This window comes from Acomys minous (genome assembly GCF_964271855.1).
Source record: "Acomys minous genome assembly, chromosome: 18".
Taxonomy (NCBI): Eukaryota; Metazoa; Chordata; class Mammalia; order Rodentia; family Muridae; genus Acomys; species Acomys minous.
The window spans coordinates 830,001-853,048 of NC_140501.1; the positions used below are offsets into that span (position 1 = coordinate 830,001).

At 38.2% G+C, this 23,048-nt stretch overlaps 1 protein-coding gene and 1 long non-coding RNA gene across 4 annotated transcripts in view; one reads left to right on the plus strand and one right to left on the minus strand.

Annotated features, from left to right (window-relative positions):
- LOC311589433 overlaps nucleotides 1-16,152 on the plus strand; it is a 72,142-nt gene extending 55,990 nt beyond the window's left edge. For 2 of the 3 annotated variants that reach the window (XR_014776548.1, XR_014776549.1), the window contains 2 exons: nucleotides 14,140-14,171; nucleotides 15,236-16,152. This is a non-coding gene — a long non-coding RNA (uncharacterized lncRNA). Of the gene's footprint in view, nucleotides 1-13,212; nucleotides 13,305-14,139; nucleotides 14,172-15,235 lie in introns of those variants that run through there. The other variant, XR_014776550.1, reaches the window with a different exon arrangement.
- Nucleotides 1-23,048, minus strand: part of ITGBL1 (integrin subunit beta like 1) — a 233,011-nt gene that overhangs the window by 173,998 nt on the left and 35,965 nt on the right. The window lies entirely within an intron of this gene.

Consider the following 23,048-nt stretch of genomic DNA (forward strand, 5'->3'; position numbering starts at 1 on the left):
CAAAAGCCAAGTTGCTATTGATAGCTTGCGTAGCTCTTAGTTTGTGGCATTCCACTTCTTGTGACCAATATACCCACACAAGAAAACTTTGCAATTATGTTCTATGCAAGTCTGTTCTGTGCCATACTTCCTTTCCCCCAATTAGGCTTTAGATTGCAAAAGCATCTGACATTATAATGGAAGATTCCCCCTATACCTTCCTTGTGAAAAAAATATAAATACTGTTTCATTGCTCTAACCACAATCAGTTCCACTTTAATCCATTTGTTTATAAGCTATAGAATATATATGCAGATTCATTTTTATTTACATCAATCAATAGTTAAAGTAGGGAGTGCATAGCTTGCAGAAGCCAAAGATAAAATTCAAACACACAATTTAATTACTTTATTTTAATAAAATAGTGTAGCTTCTTAAGTTCTCTCAAAAGTGTTTTTTGTGTAATGGTTTTTAGAAAACCTTCCCCCATAAGATGTATAGTATAAATTACAATACTCCTCATTCAATGGTGAACATTGTTTAGATACTTTAGTTTGATACTTAGATGGAAGGGTTATGAGAGCCCTCTGGTGGCCAATATTAAAGCGCTCCCTTACCGCAGGCCAACTTTCCCTGAGCTGGGGGCCTGGGAGCAAAGGTGGCTGGAAAGAATAGCTGTCCCCTGGGACAGGCTAGGGAGAGCATATATCATAGCTCCTTCCATTTTTCAGGAAACATCCATAGTGGTTAGATCAAGATCAAAATAACTCAAATTCATATATTAAATAAGAGGTTAAAAGAGATGGGAATAGAGTTGAGATTTAGATACTAAGTGGGGTAGGTTTTAGCAAGAAAAAGGGAGATAAAAGTAGAGCTTTCGGGGAGAACAGAACAAAATGTAGATTATTGAATCTACTCCCCAACTCAAGGCCTTAGTTGTTAACTCACAAATGAGGTTATTTTTAATTCATTGGTACAGAATTCTGTATATTGATGCAAATCATGGTCATGTCAAAAACTAGTCTAATTTTATCACAAATATATATATATATATATATATCCTAGATCTAACAGATAGATATGATTCTATAGATATATAAGATAAAATAGTTAAATAAGGTCTTCAAAAGCCTCAGATACCTACAGAATATGGCATTTAAAGATGTTTTTATTATTCTAAAGATTCCTGACAAGACAAGTTAACTCCCGGCCTACCTCAAAGAAGATGATCAACATCAAAGAACCTCTTTATGGAGTTGACTTAATATGTGACAAACAAGCCACGGGACAAAATGTCCTCATTTCTGCCACAGACAGAATTCTGCCTAAAAATGGGCAAGCTTAGATGCAGGCAGAGTTGATGGCCAAACTCTGCCAAGACAGGGTAAGCAAGTCTTCAGTAGTTCCTGCCTCGCAAATATGGCTGGCAGATATATTGGCCTAGAAGGCCAAAGGCGATGCTCCAAGATTATAGAGAGTATTGGGTGACTTTTCCGGCAGCAAACTGTCTCAGTCATTTTTTCATTTTGGAAGCTGCTAACCTGCACTTTTGATTCACTTGGGTATTTAAGTTTTAACCCTTCTCAAGTCTCTAATGGGGTTGAAGACCAGATAGTTTATTCTTACAATCAAGTTTAGTTGGTTAGGGGATAAGCTCTTTTTAGATCAAGATAAAGGATTTAAGTTAATAGAGATGAGATATGATAGATATTGAACTTCATTCAGAAATTTAGACCCAACAAGATAGGAAAGATGCTTTCTTCAACTTTGGCAAATACAAATAGCCAAATCACTATGAATGTAACATTTATATAACTCCTGATTGTCTTATGGTTCTTCCTGTTGTATGTACTTTATTTTATTCATGTGTATTAATATAAATTATATGTTAAAATTAATTTTTTAAAAGTAGAACTTTCGCAGTAATAGTACACTTAACTATTAACAAATACAATTGTTTTTATTTGTATCATAATGTTTTTTCACAGGGTCTCACTGTGGTGCCTGGTTGGCCTGGAACTCACAGAGATCTGCCTTTGTCTCCCTCTGCCTTCCACCCAACTGTGCCATCATAACTTTTGAATATAGTTAGTATCTCTCAGAAGAGGTTAGCAAGGGATAATCTAGTCAAAGTATGGTATATATGTGTGTGACAATATCATGATGAGATCCACTATTTCTATCATTAATATACACTAATAAAATAAAAGCTAGACCACTGATAGGTGGGTTGTTGGTTGTTATTGGTTATTGTTGGTCTCAGTATGTCACAGCTTGTTAAGTAGTCATGTGCAAAGAAGAAACAAGAAGGAGGAGGAGGAGGAGAAGGAGAAGGAGGAGAAGGAGAAAGAGAAGAAAAAGGAGAAAATGAATATCCTGACAGCGAAGATCAAAGTTGCCCCAAGGAGCTTGACACCATTAATTAGCAGGAAGTAATCTAATGATAACATCACCCACTTTATTCATGGATTTCTTCTCTTTCCTCATTATCCTTTTATTAAATCTCATATCTAGTGTTAGAGGGTTGTAAGGGAAGAAGAAAAGGGGTGAAGAAGGGTAGAAGACAGAAGAATCCACAAAGTAGCAAATGCAGGTTACAGAAAACAAATTAACTCCTAAAATTATTTTTAGATAAAAATAAAATAATCAGATGTGCTTCATTAAATAACACCTTGATGACCTGGAAAACTTCATGCACTTTCAGAACTGATTATTTTTCCATGGGAGATATTTATATGCCCTGGGTTATTAAATCACAGCATTTTTAATGATGAAATTTAACAGATGCTGATATTTGAAACATCTTCAAATTCAAGTCCCTCCATCTTCAATCAAGCAATGAATATAATCATTACGATTATACATAACCATCTCCCCCTATAATGCAAAGATGATGTATATGATGCAATAAATAAGTCACTTTATAAGTCACTTTGTCTCCGATTATATATCACTGCATGAAAACAGAATATCTTTTAAATGCCTTAACTTGGAACTCTTTTTCCTTTTCTAGCTATTACTTTGTGTTGTGAGGTTCAATATTCTTCTAACATTTACTTCATATGATTAGATTCACACTGAGAAGATATAAACTATATGTTAGTTATGTATAATATATGTTTCTATATGTCTTTCTTAGTTGTGGGAATAAAATCGGTTGTTTCTATATTACTCATTAATAAACTGTGCTTTGAGATCAGAACTATTTATTATATGTAAGATGTTTTCCAACATCATTTAAACTAGAATATTATTATCCCACAATAATGACTACAGGCATGAGTAATATATTCTTATTAAGAACTCATTACTGTAGGTCAGTTTGAGAACTTGATTTCACAGGGTCAATGGTTCCTCATTAATTTGAAGTATAATTATGAATGACCATATTAAAAGATTTAGACTTACAAGAGAATTATAAAGGCAAAGGGATTCTAATTATACTCTGCATAATAATTTTGATTAATTAAAAATAAATTTGAGGAGTCTATGATTTCTACTTTTAAAATATATTGTTTTTTAATTACAAAAAATTTTATAAGAAATGTTTAATACCTTTTCATCAGCAATATTTTAAACCAAGTAAGACTCTCCTCAAATTTTCAAATGAGTACAAATGACTTGAGAGGCTTACTGCGTTCTTGTGCTCCATAGACATGGCTCTAACCGAGTTCCTTGGGCGTCTACCTTATGTCTCAAACAGCTGAACTCCCAACTAACTCAACAGCTTTACCTTCACAGTGCTTCACAACGCTTTACCTCACTTCACCATCTGGGAGGCTTTGCTATACACTGTGAAGGAAAATTCTTTTTTGTTTTTGTACCCACCTGTACCCTCCTTAAACTATTTATGATATTACAATTATTTACCAAATATTTATTAAATAAAATAATGCAAGAGCTTTGATGAAAAAAAAAGTCTTAGACAAAGCAATTTTATCAGCATAAACAAAGTATTTCCTGCCACGTAATTGGAAAGAACACCAGACCATCACCACACCCAGGACAGGGAATACTCAATAGTCTTTCCTCTGTCTTCCCATGTGATATGTTCTGAATCCAAGCTTTGGAGAGATGACACAGATATTGGAGTCTGTTTGATGCCCTGGCACCAAGATCTGCTTGAAGGAAGGGCCTCATGGCTGAGTAACCATGTGTCCTACAGCAGAGGAGGAAGAGGTCCCTGGACAAGAGCCTAAATTGTTTCTCCATGCTCACTCACAGCCCCACAATTCTCCAGCTTGGATGAGGCAATTATATGTGATCTGTATGCAATAATGAAATAATTCATGTTCCTCCAACATGGCAAATCTATTTGTTCACTTCTCAAGAAAACAAATACAAACCCCACAAGGGAAGAAAACAAAACCCCACATTTTAAAATTTGAAACTTGAAAAAATAGAACATGGAAACTTTTTAAGTATTTTCTCTGCAGGGGAAAAATGAAGCAGTCCCTTAGATGTTGAGGTAAATGGGGAAGATGCAGCAATGGCAGATCAAAGGGGGCCTTGGAAGGGAAAGAAATGGAAGGACAAGGTAAAATAATCAAGAAACAGACAAGTGAAAATGGCTCAGGCAATGACCAGGAGCAAACAGCACAAAGAATGACAGATCACACTACATGCAACTCAAGTGGAAAATGTGTCTACTTGAGTTTGTAAATAAAATGGCTCATGTGAGTGAAATTAGAAAAGCGGTGGAATCGTAAGTAAATGTAATACTCACAAGAAAACATAGTAATATTAATAAAGGGAATATTATTTGAAACTTTACTCTGCATTTTCTTTTTTATTTAAATTTTATATAATATATTGTAAACATGTTCTCCCCATCCACTACTCCTAGATCTTCTTTACCGTCCTACCCATCCAATTCCACTTTCTTTCTCACTCTTAAAAAATTTTTTTCAAAACAAAAAAAAAATGCTGAAATAAATTACTTATAGCAAGAGGAACCTTAACTCAATTGGGAATTATTTAAATGTTATATTCTAAGCATTTTGGCTATTTGTATTTGACAGCCTTGAAGAAAACATCTTTCCTATCTTGGTGCATCTAAAATTCTGAATGTAAATCAATCTCCATCACATCTTGTCATTATCAACTAAAAACATCTATCTAGACCTAAAAACATCTTAACCCCCAAACAACTAAGCTTCACTGTAAAACTAAACTATCTGGTCTTCAACCCCATCAGAGGCATGAGAAGGAATAAAGTTGATTACTTGAGAATGCTGGAAGTGCAAGTTAGTAGCTTCCCAAATAAGAAGATGACAGAGACAATTTGCTACCTGAATAATCACCAAAAACTCTCTATAACATTGGAGCATCTTCTTCAGCCTTCTGGCCCAGTATATCTGACAGACATATTTGTGAGGCAGGAACTATTGAGGACTTGCTTACCCTGTCTTGGCATAGGTAGTTTATTGTATTTTTTTTTTTTGCTACAAACAAAATATGATTTATTTTCGAAAGGATTCCCACAAAGATTCCTTAAGGAATTTCATCTTAAAATTAAGATTCACAGGGGATGGGAATAGCGTGAAAGTGGGAGGGAGGGAAGAATCGGGGGGGATACAAGTGATGGGACAACAATTGAGTTTTAATATAAATAAATTAATTAAATAAAAATAAAAAATTAAGATTCAGTTTATGCTCAGTATTTCAGTTATGTAATATGAGACAAAGTACATTTAAATTCAATGCTGCCTTAGTACCACTCAGACTTCTAAGTAAGTCTAGTTCTTCAAAACACCAGTCACATCTGATAATAGAACAAATAATATACTTAGTATATTTCCTTTTATTTTATTTTTACTTTCTGCCAAGGGCCAGAGTTGGTTTATTTATTTATTTTAGAAGAAATTATGCTATCTGCAGATTGGAAGCAGGCTTAAATTACTAAATACAATGCCTAGAAATACCCTGGGGAGCCACAACATGCTTGAGCAGAAGGGGTCAAAAAGTATTACAAAACAGCAGTAATTAAGGAATATTCCACTTGGGTCTGTTTTAAGTCAAGCACTTTCCCAAAAGGATCATGTGGCTTTATTTTTAGGCATCACTTATATTTGTGTAATAATATAAATGTATATGTGAAAAATAAAAACTGTTTAGTTTTAAAAAATGAAAAAACAAAAACAATGCTGTAATGACTCCTTATTCTTTTGTGTTTGGATTGTAGGTATTATCTTTGGTCACTGCGAATTATAAAACCAAACTTCAGAGTTTTGGTGCCATGCTTAAAAAGAGTTTCATTATATTACGCCCATTTTGTACATCAGCTTGTAAATAAAAAAAATAATAACACAAAAATAACACAAAAGATGCCAAACTAAAACAAAAAGCCCACCAAGAAAACAGGGAGTTTGTTTTCTCTCGGCCAAGCCCTCCTGTGTGTGAGGCCTGCACTGGAGCTTAGCCAATATGCCTAGCGATATGGTGCTGGAGAAAAACAGTTTTGCCTTTTTTACTTACTAGATATCAATTACAAACAGTTTCTTGGTTGGGGAATGGGCCATATGCCCACTTCCCCCATCTCAGGCTGGGAATCCATTGTTTAAACCTGTGCAGGTCTTGTGCGAGTGTGCTGCCATAGATTCTGAATTCATATGGGCATCAGTTCTATTGTGTCCGGCAGACCATTTCCTTCGGATCACCCGTCCCCCTGACTCTTAAAATCTTTCCAGCTCCTTTTCCATATAACTCTCTAAGCCTTGAGGGGAAAGTGTTGATGAAGACATTCCATTTAGGACTAAGTTTTTAGCTCTCTGTTTCTGTCTCTCTGTCTCTGTCTGTCTCTCTCTCTATTTCTCTCTCTGTCTCTCTCTGCCTCTGTCTCCGTCTCTCTTTGTCTCTCTGTCTCTGTCTCTGTCTCTGTCTCTGTCTCTGTCTCTCTCTCTCTCTCTCTCTCTCTCTCTCTCTCTCTCTCTCTCTCTCTCTCTCTCCCCACATTGTCCAGTTGTAGGGTTATGTGTTAAATCCCCATCTATTTTAAGAAGGAGCTTCTTAGATGGGAAATTAGTCAGGCACTGATCTGTGCACAGCAAAATGTCATTAGGAGGCATTTTATTGCTGTTCCTGTAGTAGATCCTTTTGTCTTTCTATCAGCATCCTAAGATTAAAAAGTGGAATAAGTGGAATAGTAAATGAATATTATGAAAGTAGCCAGTCATTCTCTGAATGGCTTTAAAGCATGGTCCACTTGACAGAATTCATCATTGGTACCATCAGCTGGGCCAAAAATTCATGACTGGATAGGTCATAAATCCTAGGGGAAATCCACAACAGTAAGCTACCCCCTAGGCTTTTATTATTAATCCCATGTATTAGTGAATCTCTCAACACTCATTAGAGGTGCTGCCTTCTGCAATGTATGGTAATTAATATATTGCCTCTGTATTGATTGGACAATAAGCAGAGAATAAATGAGTGTAGATTATGTAGCTCTATATGGGGCATTTGTATCAGGGCCCCTTCCCACCAAGGTCAGGGATCATGAAGGAAGTGTGGGCAAGATGGTTGTAAGAACCAGAAGGTCTAGAAGTCCACAGGAAACAGTATTTGGCAGACATGGGAGCACAAATTAATTCACATCAAGTGTTACTACAGCAACAAGATGTGTACAATATCAAAAGAGCACAAAAAAAAAAATCAGGAGAAGCTAATGAAATCCTTACACTATATGGGAGGCTGCCCCTGATCCAATAAATTGCCACACACTCGTGTGTATATAGCCAGCACTAAATAGATTCATTGGGTTTTTTTCTTAAACATTTTTCAGAAACACGTAGCTCAGATGGTTGTGGGCCACAACCCACATTAGCTACCATTCTGAGAAGGGCTGTGGGACACTCAAACAGCTTTGGGGCTTAGATCTCTCTCCTTCTGCTGCTTACCAGCCTGGCCCTTCTGGGATACAGAGAGAGAAAAAAACAGGAGTTGGGTGCAGGCCACAGCCCACATTAGCTGCCATACCGAGAAGGGCTGTGGGACACCCCAGCAGTTTGGGGCTTGGGTATTTCTCCACTCGCTCCGTTTTGGCCTGGCCCATCTGGGTCACAGAGAGTGAACCAGCAGATATAAGTTGGGCACCAACCACACCCACACTGTTCACAATAACAAGGAGGTCTGAGGGACACCCTGGCAGCTTTCAGCTTGGAGCTCTCTTAGTCTGCTTCTCTCCTTCCTGACCCAGTGACAGGGAACCCAGAAGAGCTGAGCTGGGCACAGGCTGCAACACCCAATGCCCACCATCCTAAGGAGGCCTCTGGGGAGCTCTAGCAAACAGCCTTCAGCTTGGAGCACTCTTTGCCTGCTCCCAACCTGCCTAGTACACCAGGCACACAGACAGTGACCCAATTGGAGGAGCCTCCAGGCCTGACAACACCAGATGGCCAGAGGCCAGCACAAGAACACAGCAACAACATTCAGACCAGTGATCCTACCACAGCAAGCTCTGGAGCTGCTAACAGCCAAGAAGCACAAGAAGAATTTGAATCTGAGGTGGTGAACATTATAGAATCCTTTAAGGAGGAAAATAAATCTCTCAAAGAAATATAGGAAAATACATCAAACAGGAGAAATAAATTTTGAAAAAGTAAAACTATTCAAGACCTAAAAAGGGAATTAGAAACAACAAAGAAAGCAGCACAATCGGAGGCAATCCTGGAGTTGGAAAATCTAGGGAAGAGAACAGGAGTTGCAGACATAAGAAACACCAACAAAGCACAAGAGATGGAAGAGAGAATCTCACGTGGAGGAGATGCAGTTGAAGTTATCAATGCTTCAGAAAAAAGTGTTGAAACTAAAAATTTCCTCACACAAAAGATCCAAGAAATCTGGGACACTATAAGAAGACCAAACCTAAGAATAGTAGGAATAGAAGGAGAAGACTCCTAGATCCATGGTCCAGAAAACATTTTCAACAAAATCATACAAGAAAATTTCCCCAACCTAAATAAAGAAATGCTCATAAACATATAAGAAGCCTACAAAACTCCAAATAGACTGGACAGTAAAAGAAAATCCTCCTGCCACATAGTGATCAAAATACTAAATGTACAGAACAAAGAAAGAATTTTAAAAGTTGCAAGAGAACAAAGCCAAGTAACATATAAAGGCAAACATATCAGAATTACCCCTGACTTCTCAGCAAAGACTATGAAAGTCAAAAGGGCCTAGGCAGATGTCATACAGACACTAAGAGATCACAGATGCCAACCCAGACTACTAGACCCAGCAAAACTTTCATTCACAATAGGCAGAGAAAGCAATATATTCCATGGCAAAACCAAGTTTAAGCAGTACCTAGACACAAAATGAGACCTACAGAAGATACTAGAAGGAAAATTCCAATACAAAGAGGCTAATTACACCCAGAAAAACACTAGAAATAAATAATACCAATCCACAGAAAAAAGAAAAAAAGAAAGAAAACAGACACATACTCTACCACCACCAACATCAGAAAAACAGAAGCTAACGACCACTGGTCATTGACATCTCACAACATCAGTGGCTTCAACTCCCCAATAAAAAGACACAGGCCAATAGAATGGATATGTGAAAACCAGATCCATCATTCTGCTGCATACAAGAAACACACGTCAGCAATAAAGATAGACATTACCTCAGAGCAAAGGTCTGGAAAAAGGTATTCCATGCAAATTGACCCAAGAAGCAAGCTGGAATAGCCATTCCAGTATCTAATAAAGTAGAATTTCAACTAAAGCTAATCAAAAGAGATGGAGAAGGATGTGTCATACTCTTAAAAGGAAAATACACCAATATGATGTCTCAACCCTCAGTATCTATGTCCCAAATGCAGGAGCACCCACATTCATAAAAGAAACATTACTACAGCTTAAAACACACATTGAGTGCCACACAACGATAACGGGAGGCTACAACACTCCACTCTCCCCAATAGACAGATCACTGAGACAGAAATAAAAAGGAAAAATGATGAAACTAATAGACGTCATGAATCAAATGGACCTACCAGATACCTAGAGAACATTTCACCCAAATATTTAAAAAATACCTTCTTCTCAACTCCTCATGGAACTTCCTCCAAGGTTGAACATATACTTGGTCACACAGCAAATCTCAACATATACAAAAAGATCGAAATAACACCTTGCATCTTATTAGACCACCACGGATTAAAGCTGGAATTCAACATCAACAGAAAGAAAAGAAAGCCTACAAAATCATGGAAACTGAACAACTCCTTACTCAATGACCTCTGCGTCAGGGATGAAATTGTGTGTGTGTGTGTGTGTGTGTGTGTGTGTGTGTGTGTGTGTGTGTGTGTGTATACACACATACATATATATAAGCCTTCCTAGAAGTCACAGCTCATAGAGGAAGGGGAAGCAGGCTATCCTGATGAGACCTGATAGGTCATATGGTGGGAGAGGAGGGCCCCTTCTCTCAGAGATCTAAGGAAGGGGAATAGGACATAAGAGGGGGAAGGGGGAAAGGGAGATACACGTGAGGGGTTAACAATCAGGATATAATCTGAATAAATTATAATAAGTTAAAAAAAATTTTAAAGTGAATTCCTAAAGTCTTTTCTTTACTTGTGCCAATGACTTTGTGAATTCAGTGTGTCTATTCCATCTTAAAACATTAGCTACAGGCACATATGAATAGTTGTCGTTAGTGGTAGCTACCTAAAAATCCATATAATGACCATAAAAATGATGTAAAAGAACTAATGGGTTCCTTAGGAAGAGAAACTATGGTTGTTTTTCTGTCACAAATTTCTCTGCTTTGAAATATATATATGAGTGATTTTTTTATAATTATTAAAATAAAATGTACCCTAAGATTATTACATTTGACATGGGATAAGAAGAGAAAAATTATTATTTGTTCAGTACAATCATAAACATAAAATCATTTCTTTGAAAGTAAGTTATCAGTTCACAAAATTTTGAGGAGGCCTGTCTTTTGAGCAGGGTACTTCTTGTAGTTAAAGCAGAGAACAACATAATTTTCCTTTTCTTTGGAAACTTCTGTGGTGAAGGTGGAGAATAAATAAGTAGATCCAATCACAAAGGACAGATGAGGAGCCATAACCACCGCCACCCCCACCCGTGAGTTGTGAGGAAAGACTTTATTGTGGAGGGGCATGGGAAGAACGTGCTTTCACACTGTCCTTCTTTGTGGTGATCTTTGCTTCCTTTGTTCCCCTGGCCATGTGGGGAGGCCTCCCCTGTGACTCTACTTGCACTTCCTGTGGAGGAAAGCTTGTCCTTCACTTACATCTTCAAACCCGGTGTCTCTCCTTTACTAATGACTCTTTAAAATCCACTGTCCTTAGAAATTTGAAGCATTTCACTTTTTCTTGTGTTACTGGGTAGGCAGTTCAGAGTCAGAGCCTCAGGAGACAAGACTCCTGCATGTTACAAGAATCAAAGGATAGCAAATGCAAGACATAAGAAAAATGAAAAAGATGCCTTTATGCTGAAGAAAACTTGATCTCAGTTAATGTCTCCCAAGCACTTCCTCCAAGGTCAAAACCACTTCTGCTTTAGAAATGTTCTGTATAACCTGAAGGTCAAAGATAAGTGAAAGCCAGTCAGGACCACATCCTGGCACTGCCTAAACATTGTTGTGTTTGCACATTTATCCGTCTCCTATTTTAACTTGAATATTTAAAACATCTTCCACATATCTCAGTACTGCAGCTGTAGTTTAACAGTAGAACATTTGTCTAGCATGAATGAGGTATGATCCCCAACATTGAAAGGGGGGATTACTACAAGAAGAAAATAACTTACATTCAAAATTATATTGCTACACACACACACACACACACACATACACAAACAAACAATTAGAAATTTATTCTATAATGAAGAAGATGAATAATTTACCTCATTATGATTAACACTTTATATTTAACCATCTTGTTTAACAGCCCCCTTCTCTTCAATGCCACACATACAATGAAAACACAAACAGCTATGCCTTCTGGAATTTTGTCCAGAATTAAACCAAAGTCTAAAATTCAGCACATCAGGGCTGTCTTGTTTAGCTCAGCAGTGCGTTGTCACACTTTTGGACATCTGAAGTGTTATCAAATGTCCTCGGGTTAGTTCCATGTCGAGCACATTGCAGCAGACCTAGCATCAAAGGAGTATTCACTTGGTGGGAAATCCCACCTTCAGAGGCTGCCGAGTCTCTTGCCAGCCGATCTCTTTATCGTGTCGCTGCAGCACAGTCTTCCTGTGGCTGACACACGCTGCTGCCCGGCCACCTGAGCAGGTCTCCAATCCACATGTGTGCTCTCACAAAGCCCGTGTTCTCTTCTGTGGTTAGTTGAATTATTTCCTCAGAATAGAAAATCTACTCCTAAAACTACTCATTCAGTTTTGAGTGGTTCGTTCAACCAGTGCCATCTTTGCTTTGTGAGCATTTACAGTCATAAGAACATGTCTATTGTTAAATGCTGGCCTTTCTTTTGCACAGCCAGGAAAACTGAAAGTTGATTAGAGGGAAATTCTTAAACCCTTTTCAGTTCTTGACGCTGTTGTTTTTCATCAGTGCATGCCCAATGCCAAGTGCCTGGCGAATGTTAAAACACCATGTTCCTCCCGTTAGTTCTCTCATCTCCCTAGCCGACTAGCCACGTGTGTTTAGGGTGCCTAGGGCAAACACATCACCCCTCTTTCCAATATTTCACCGCATCCTACACTAGATACACATCTGCTTACATTTATCTCATTAGGCTGTGAACTCTTTAAGGACATAGATATTAAATACACAATAGGTACTTAAGGAATGACAATAAAATGGGGAAGAGTCATCTAACGGTATGCTTCTACTACAGGCATCTTCCTGTTCAAATGCCTTTCACAGAAGCACAAAGATCATTTTAGACAATTCCACTGACATTCCAGCTCATGGTGCAGCAACTCCATTTGAATACATTTTCTTTGTGAAAGCACTCACTGCTAATTTTGGCCTTTTGTAAAGGCTTCAGCTTTAAATGTTTATAATAAATAAGTAGATAATCTTGAGAGTGGGTAACGGCTTAGAACACAGCATGGGCACCCCAAATGCCTCAGCGTTAAACACTTCACGGCAAGGTACCCACTAAACACTCTTTTACCCTCACCTTCTTCCACCTAGGTAGAATTGTCTCTAATTGTGTGAAAGAGCTATGAGATCCTTTTTTTCCCCTTGACATTATGTGAGGATGTCATTTTCTCTGACTAGAGTGCAATATGCCTCAGAAGAATTTGCCAGGTCTATTTTCTCCCAAAAACGGGCAAAACAGGAGAAGCAACAACCAAGGCAAGAGAGTTGGCCAGTCATCGTTTGCCAGGTGCTTTTTTAGCTTCTTTCTAGTACAGTACAAAATGCTTCCAGATAATATGGGATTCTTATATAATACTCATTTATGTTAATACTTCCATTTCATGTAATATTTGTGTTATCACACACACACACACACACACACACACACACACACACACACACACACTTAGACATGTGCATCAGAAAGGCTTGCTGCCAAGTCTTGGGATCTGAGCTCCATCCCTGAGACCCACAGTATGGGAAAAAAATAACTGACTCCTGTACCTTGTCTTCTGACCTTCACACGTGTGTCCTGCAGATGTGTGCTTCTATACACACATATTCATGAACACACAAGATAAATAAATGTAAAATGTGTTCACTGTGAGCACAGTTATTATAAAGGTAATAACATCTCAGGTTCTTGACGAGTACTTTGACAAAGACATTTAAGGAAATTCCTGGAACATTTGCTTTAGTGTTGAGTAATGCTGTTCTACCTGTGTGTAAAATTGCAGTGCACACTTATTGCCTTTTTTAATCTGCAAAGCAAACAGGAGTTGCATGATACAGAAAGTCAAGTTACTTTCCAACCCCTCTGTAATGACTCTCTAAGAGGATACAACTCCTTTCTATCCACTTTCTAAGACCATGCATAAAACAGGAGGAATGAGAAGCAATGATAAAAGTGGGATTTTAAGTATATATCTCTGCTAGTCAGGATGTGTAGGAGAAACCTCCTAGGCATATGTCTTTATCAAAAAATGGGGATCTAAAAATTATAGTAGTTACCAAAATTATATTTTATTCTATGGTCTAATTTGTAATTTCCCCCTTTATTTACAGGTTAATGGGAGTGCCCATACTTCATCATTAATGTAAATGTTTATGAAATGTGACACCCAAAGTTATATTCTAAGTTTTAATTACTGTGCCTAACAGATCCCCCCCAAAAAAACAAAAACAAAAACAAAAAAAAATGCCTCTAGCCTGTAAGCACTTTGCTCAAGGATAGATACTTCCTAAAATGCTGAAGGCGATTATTAATGGGAAATAACAAGCCATGATTTTTGATCCCCTAAACAAACTTGTTTGACTCAACTGGCCCAGATGTGCTTGATCACATACAGGCAGGAAATTCATCAGGGTGTGCACTGTCCCTGACTGTATATGGTGGGGAAAAATGATGACTTTATGGGTTTGCCTTTTTAAACCCTTTTTAAAATGTGACTTGCTGCCATTTCCTGGGAACCCAGTAATGGATGTGGCCAAAGTGCATCATCCTGGCCAGTATCTAATTAAAGATTGCTCCAAATTTAGCTCAAAATTGTGACAGTGGTCATCTGGCGAGATTGACAGTGATCCATTATTTATCAGATCACATTGGCATGAGATAAACCCCAAAGGTTAGAGAATCTACAGATCCACACATGCCAGCCTAATCCATTTTCCAGTGACCACAGACCCCAATTTACCATGCACTGCTTTTGGTTGACTCAAGTCTCTGGCACCCACACAGGCCGTTCCATCATTTTTAAAGAAGACCGTCCCAGGCCTACTGTTGATCACTTCACTAGCTTTAGTTGCTGAGGGTGAGGAAGGATTCTATCCTTCCAGGAGCTACAGATGCCTCAAAGAAATGACTGCTCTCAATTTTAGCAGTTATTTAATTTTTAGAACTCCAGATTGCCTCCTCCAGGGGCTGTGTTGGAGGTCATTTCAGAGCTGTCTATCAGTGTCACATTCAAAGACAGACATGGTGCTAACCAAGATGCGCAGATCCATCCCGAGGGTGAGGTCCTAACTTATCCAGACATCGTTCTTTGTTCTTAGCCTGAAGGTAGGAATGGTCCTTGTTTTCCTATGTTATATAAAGAACGCTTTGCCCTGTCCCCATAAGCTGGATTCTCAGCTCTTGTTTGTGTCACTGTTGCTTCCACAGGTACAGGTGCCCCCGGGATGTTTGATGTGGCTTTTCAGATAAGCACCACTGCGATTTCAAATAGCCTTAAGGGAGCTGCCCATTTGGATAAAGTGTGCAAGTAGATATGTTGGTTGGTTTTATTTGTCAATTTGACAGAGTCTAAAATCATATAAGAAGAAAGTCTTCCTTGTGTGGAAGTAGGGGGTGTGCCTAGATTATGCTGGCTTGTGGGCATGTCTTTGAGAAACTGTCTTGATAATATTAATTGATGTGGAAAGACCCAGCCTAAATGTGGGCTACTTGGTTCCTTGGGCTTTGGTTCTGAACTCTTGAAGGATGGAGAAAGTAAGCTAAGCAGGAGACACTAACGCATCCATCGCTCTCTGCTCTTGTCTGTGGATAGGATGTGACTAGTTCCTTCGAGTTCCTCCACTGGATTCTACACAACGAGAAGCTGTAACCTGGGATTGTGATCCAAAGTAAACTCCTCCCCTGTCACGATATTTATCACAGCAACAGAAATAAAATCAAAATACCTGGTTTCTTCGGGCATGTCATATTCCATCTAATTCCTAATTTTAACCTTTTACAGAACAGAGAGACCTAGAGGACTTTTAAATTGATCGCCTTACCTTTTTGTTGCCTGATATGACCTCTGACTGATGAGAAATACAACTTGCTTCAAATTTGCACATTTTGAACAAACCACTATCAGATTAATGCTGTTCTATTGGATATGAACAATATAAGTTCCCAGGAACACTGCATTTGAATTGGTTAGAAGGCACAGCTGTAGATTCAAAGGTGTACTGGGAAAAGACTGAAGAAAAATTCAATTCATCTTATTTCATTCTTTTCTTCTCTCTGAGGAAATGGCTGGTATAGAAAAAAAGATCTCAGATCATTTTCCATCCTATCTCAGCCTGTAAGAGCCCATAACCAGGCATAAAAGAACCAAACAGAAACACAGCCTTTGAGATTGTTAACTAACAGCATTTCTACTGCACAGTGTATTCACAAAATACAAACATTGTGGAAACAAAGACTGATTTGTTTACATGTATGTCATTCCTAATTACCAATATACAACATAAAATATTGCAAATTCATAGTAATATCCTATTTAATTGGTGAATATATAAATAAGGCCTATTTGGGACCTGACTATCAGAACATCAATAGAACAAAAGTTTTAGAAAATGAATTTATAAATGACAAGACTAATATTTATTTACAATGATGCCTTGTTCATTAAGATGCAATTAAAAGTGTGTCAGATGCAAGAGAAAAGGCTCATCTAAGCTTTAGACCACTATAGAATGTTTGTGAAGTAAATTAATGAATGAAAAGACAACTAACGAGACAATGAATACTTTTGATGGAAAATGGTAGTGTCAGATTTGAGAAGGGGCATGTGACTTATGGAAGGGCTTGACACAAACTTCAGTTTCTTGATCCTGAAAAATGGACACAAGAGAAAGCTCAACCTTTGTACTCTTTGCATTACAATGAATCCATTATTCAAAATTCAGATCCCAATCTGTGTTTGATTTAGCAACATGAAATTTTACTTAGAGGATAAGAAATAAATGTACTTAACATTAATAATTACTAATACTTTCAAATCTTTTGACACAAAGTTCCAAATTGTCATGAAACAGTTGGTTTTTAAAACTTTGCACTTTTGCCTACAGTGCCCATTTGGTGCTAAAACAGTGAGATCTTGTGGGGAATAAAGTATGTTCTCACCATGGCTTGTTTTCTTCCCACTGGATTCGGCTGATGGATCTAACCCACGTACCCCTTCCTCTCTGTTTGAGATGAAAAGAAGTACATTTAGCATATGAATGTTCTGGCTTACTTTTGAGTATCTGGTCCTCAAGTTTTTCCTCCTTATGACATGAGATTTACAAATATTAGTAGCAATCTACATGAGAAAATTGATTGGGTATGAAGTGTTCCACCTGCTATAATTTGTTCACTACTGGTCCAAAAGTCTCTCCATCAGAACCGTCTCTGGAGAAATCTGGAGTTTATGGGAGCACAATCACAATGCAACAGACAGTGTTTGAAAAAGACTGATTTCACTGTTCCATAGAGACTTTACAAATATATCAGCTAGATAGCGTCCATAGCTGAGGAACTTTAACAGCTAATGTGGGACATTATGACTCCCTGGAGTTCTACTGTACTACGGTGTGTCCTCTGGGTAATATCAAGGACCCTTTTTTTTACATGATTTCATTTTGGTCTTCTGAAACCAATATACTTCAAATGAGAATGTAATCACCAGACACCTGAGCTGTTAGTAGAAAATCTCTCCCTAGAAACAGAATCACTTGAAGAGGGAAGGGTACGGCATGACTGTGCACATCAGACTACCAAGAACTAAGGAAGAAGGTGGCTGAATAAATCGGCATCAGTTTGGACAGACCATGGTCTGACAGCAACTCTGTAAGGATGCTGTAGGAAACAGCAGTTCAGGGAATCTCAGACAGGTGCTGGGCCACCACATAAAGACGAGAAGTCACAGGAGAATTCTCTGCCATTTACTCATTTTGTCTTCCCTTTCTCCAGGTGAAGAGACACTTCATTCAAAGTCTCCCATGGAGGAATAACAGAACTTTCAGCCATATACAAACAAGCCTAGGATATCAGATGTCAAATCAAGCCAAGCAAAGGAAGTCAGGGATTAAATATCAAGTCAAAACAAATACTCCCAAACTAGCAATCCCTCCCTCACTGAGCAAAAGAGCAAGAGATGTGGCATAAGAATTGACACATGATAGTCCCTAAGAGATGGATATTTGTATGTGTGTGCGTGCTGTATATGTGTTTATGTGCCTGCATGTGCACATGTGGAGTCCAGTAACTGATGTCCAATGTCTTCTTCAATAGCTTCTCACATTTGTCTTTAAGACATGTTCTCTCAGTGAAACGAGAGTCCGCCAATTCAGTTAGGCTGGAAAGAGCGGCAGCTCTGTGGAATCTTCCTGTCTCTGTCCCTCCAGCAACAGGAATACAAATGCATGCTGCCATTGCCAGCTCTAATATGGGTGCTGGTAATCTGAACTCATGTCCTCAATATTGCACTAGTACACTGCCCACTGAACAATGTCTGCAGCCCAGAAAACTAAAACTTTACTGATAATAAATAACATGTTACTTTATTTATTGTCAAGAGAAGGTATAATAATGCAGCTACTGTAAATAACATATTATATGTTGTTATATGTATTATACTATGTAATATATTATATTATATACATATGTGTATATATGTATATATATAAAGAATAATGAAGTTAGAGACATTGCTTGTCACTCCAGCAGATAATAAAATTATGGTAAGATTCCAAGCTTGATGCCTTTTGTACTGGATGAGTTTAAGACCTTTCAACTAGACACTCAAGATGCCACTGCTGTTTCGACTGGATGCTTTTCACAAAGAATGTAGCCCATGTGTCCAGAGAGTTTTCATTATTATTCAATCAGAAAAAAAAGAAACTGCTTGAAGACTATAAAATGTTATCTCCTGCTAAGATGCCTCTCTAGTGGTTAATCTTGATTGTCAACTTGGCAGAACTGAGAAGTCACCCAGACAAATCTCTGGGCATATTTGTGAAGGTCACTGCATAGACATTTAACTGAGGTGCAAAGACCCACTTTGGATATGGATGGTACTGTTCCATGGTCTAGATTTCCAGAGTGAATGGAAAAAAGAGAAAATGGAATGAGCATCAACATCCAGTTTTTGACTACAGGCGCAATGTGAGCAGCCTTGTGCTGCTTCTGTGATGCCATCTAGTCACAATGGATAAAATGACACCAGCCTTTCACTCTTTACATTGCTCTTCTTTAGTAGTTTGGCCACAGAAATGAGAAAAGAAACTAGTACAGTGTCTTTTTGTACCTATGACCAATTTATATATAAATTAGTGTGATAAAGTTTAACAGAGTAGTTTTTAACCAACCTACTGTTGGGGAAGAGATGTATTCTTTATCAGTGGACAAATACGTTCAAGTTGTCTCTACTTCCAAGAAATTCAGAGGTTTAAGTAATGATAAATTTTAGGTAATTTAGAAGAATCATTATCTCACCAGTATTTTATGGCAGTTGGTTAACATTCAAAAAGAACACTGAGTTCCTTAGGAGAAAAAATTCACACAAATATAAGGCTAGAGCATAATAAGCCTCCCTGACAAAGAGCAACATGACATTTTAAACATAGTAGCACTTTAATTGCATCCCTATAAAGGATGATTTTATACCCAACACTGTTCATCAGGATTTCTACCACATAAATATCAGTGTGAGAAAGAGGAACACGGTGGAGTCTACCCATCACTACTCAGGAACACTATTTAAAATAGCTTACCTTATTGTACTTATGCTGACTACCTGAAACAGGCAATGATCAAAAATAGTACTAATACAAGGCATCAAATAAAGGATATTTTGACTATGTGGGGGATAGGCTCCAAGAACTCCCCATTTGAAAATGCAGAGACCCACAGATATTTAAGTCCCATGTGTGAATATCCTAATGTACACTTTCAGTCATCTCCAGATTACATACCATAGTAATCTAATGTAAGTGGTACATATGCAGTCATTCTCTGGGGAATGAGGGAAGGGGAATATATAATTCCAGCACAAAGTGGATACTTTTTTTTCAAATATTTTCTACCTGAGTTGGTTGGATGTTACCTATGGCTATATGCAGAGGTAATTGTATTGTGCAACTCTGAGGACACAAAGAATGTGAGAAACAATGGTGACAGCTTCCCCAAACCACATTTGTGTTGTAGAGCAACTGCAGACTATAGAGACAATGGGAGACACAGTGACAACTGTGACCAGGATTTTTACCCAGCTGGTGACCAAGACAAGAAAACAAACTGGGGCCAGGGAGTTGGGGGGGGGATAGTGGGGAGGAGGGGCAGGGCAAAGTATCAAATGAAGGGAGTTGACTCTGCAGAACGAGGAGGGTACTCCAGACCTCCATTTCACCATCAGGAACAAATAAGGAGGCACAGACATCCAAGCCATGACCTACATCCTATTCCTTTGTATTTTATTTTTCTCTATTTTTCACAATTATTATTATCATCATTAAAAATATAAAAATAATTAAATGGAAAATAAATATAAAAAAATAAAAATAATTAAATATATTCAAGTAAATGCTTCTAAAATTGGGAACAAGGCAAGGCTGCCCACTTTCTCCATATCTCTTCAGTATAGTACTGGAAGTTCTAGCTAGAGCAATAAGATAACAAAAGGAGATCAAGGGAACCCAAATGGGATAGGAGGAACTCAAATTATCCCTATTTGCAGATGATATGATAGTGTACATTAAGTGACCCCCAAAATTCCACCAGAGAACTACTACAGATGATAAACACCTTCAACAAATTGGCTGGATACAAAATTAACTCTAAAAAATCAGTAGCCTTCCTATACACAAATGACAACCATGCAGAGGAAGAAATTAGGAAAACTACACCCTTCATGTTCGCCACAAGCAATATAAAATATCTAGGAGTTAATCTAACCAAACAAGTGAAGGACTTGTTTGAAAAAAATTTCAAAACCATGAAGAAAGAGATTGAATATGGTGTGAGAAGATGGAATGATCTCCCTGGTTCATGGATCAGGAGAATTAACATAGTAAAAATGGCCATCTAACCAAAAGCAATTTACAGATTCAATGCAATCCCTATCAAAATACTTACACATTTTTTAAAGACATTGAAAGTTCAATTCTCAACTTCATATGGAAAAAGAAAAACCACAGAATAGCTAAAACAATTTTGTACAATAAAAGATCCTCCAGAGGAATCTCCATACCTGATCTCAAGCTGTACTATAGAGCAACAGTAATTAAAACAGCATGGTACTGGCACAGCAATAGGCTGGTTGATCAGTAGAATTGAATGGAAGACCCAGAAATGAATCCACACACATATGGTCACTTGATTTTTGACAAAGAAGCCAAATCTATTCAATGGAAAAAGGATAGCATCTTCAACAACTGGTGCTGGTCTAACTGGATATCTACATGTAAAAAACTGCAATTAGATCCATATTTGTCACCAGGCACAAAACTCAAGTCCAAGTGGATCAAAGACCTCAACATAAAACCATAGACACTAAATTGGTTAGAAGAAAAAGTGGGGAAGAGCCTGGAACACATTGTCACAGGAGACAACTTCCTGAATAAAACAACAATAGCCCAGGACTTAAGGTCAACAATTAATAAATGGGACCTAATGAGGCTGAGAAGCTTCTGCAAGGCAGGAAATACTGTCACAAGAACAAAGTGACAGCCTACAAACTGGGAAAAGATCTTCACCAACCCTACAGCTGACATGGTCTAATATCCAAAATATATAAAGTATTCAAGAAATTAAACACCACTAATCCAAATAACCCAATTGAGAAATGGGGCTCAGAATGAAACAGAATCCTCAACAGAGGAATATCAAATGGCTAAGAAACACTTAAAGAAATGCTCAACATCCTTAGTCATCAGGGAAATGCAAATCAAAAAAAACTTTGAGAGGCCATATTACACCCATCAGAATGGCTAAGATAAAAAACTCAAGCAACACCACATGCTGGCGAGGATGTGGAGAGAGAGGGACACTCCTTCATCGCTGGTGGGAATGCAAACTAGGACAACCACTTTGGAAACCATCTGGCGCTTTCTCAGAAAACTGGGAATAAGGCTTCCTCAAAACCCAGCTATTCCACTCCTTGGAATATACCCAGAAGATGCTCCAGCACACAACAAGGACATATGCTCAACCATGTTCATAGCAGCCTTATTCACAATATCCAGAACCTGGAAACAGCCTAGGTGTCCCTCAGTAGAAGAATGGATAAAGAAACTGTGTTATATTTACACTATGGAATACTACTCAGCTATTAAAAACAAGGAATTCCTGAAATTTGTGGACAAATGGATTAAACTAGAAATGATCATAATGAGTGAGTTAAGCAGAAGCGGAAAGAGTCAAATGGTATATAATCACTTATATCTGGACACTAGCCCAAGGGGCATGTCCCATGAAAGTCTTCACTTACAGGAAAGTGGGACAGAGGGGAGGACATCCTATTGAGAATCTAGGTGAGAGAAGCATGGGAGAATGGGGAAATAGAAGGCTCCAGAGGGTGCTAGGAACCTACAAGAAGAACATTATGATGGGTGGATCTGGGCCCAGGGGTCCTGCTCAAACTATGGCAACAGCCAAGGACAATACGTACAGTAAACTTCAAACCCCTACCCAGATATAGCCAATAGACAGGACATTCTCCACAGTTGAGTGGAGAGTGGGGTCTGACTTTCACACGAACTCTGGTGCCCCATATTTGACAATGTCCCCAGGATGGGGAGGCCTGGTGGCACTCAGAGGAAGGATAGCAGGCTACCAAGAAGAGACTTGATACCCTAGGTTCATATACAGGGGAATACAGGTCCCCTTCAGTCACAGTCATAAGGGAAGGAAGTAGGGGGAAAGTGGGAGGGAGGGAGGAATGGGAGGATACAAGGGATGGGATAACAATTGAGATGTAATATGAATAAATTAATGATATTTCTCCATTTTAAAGTCATAGTCATAGACAGACATTATTCTTTATGGAGTTAGCTGATTACTATGGAAAGTAAATGCCAACCCTGTTCTTTTCTAAATGCCCACACAAAGGGAAGACGGAAAACAGGAGGAATGACTTTCCCTAACTAAAAGTGGCAACTCTGTACGCCTCTTGTTTTATTTTTTTTTTATCCTATTCCAAAGTTGAACACAGGCAGTATCATAGTGG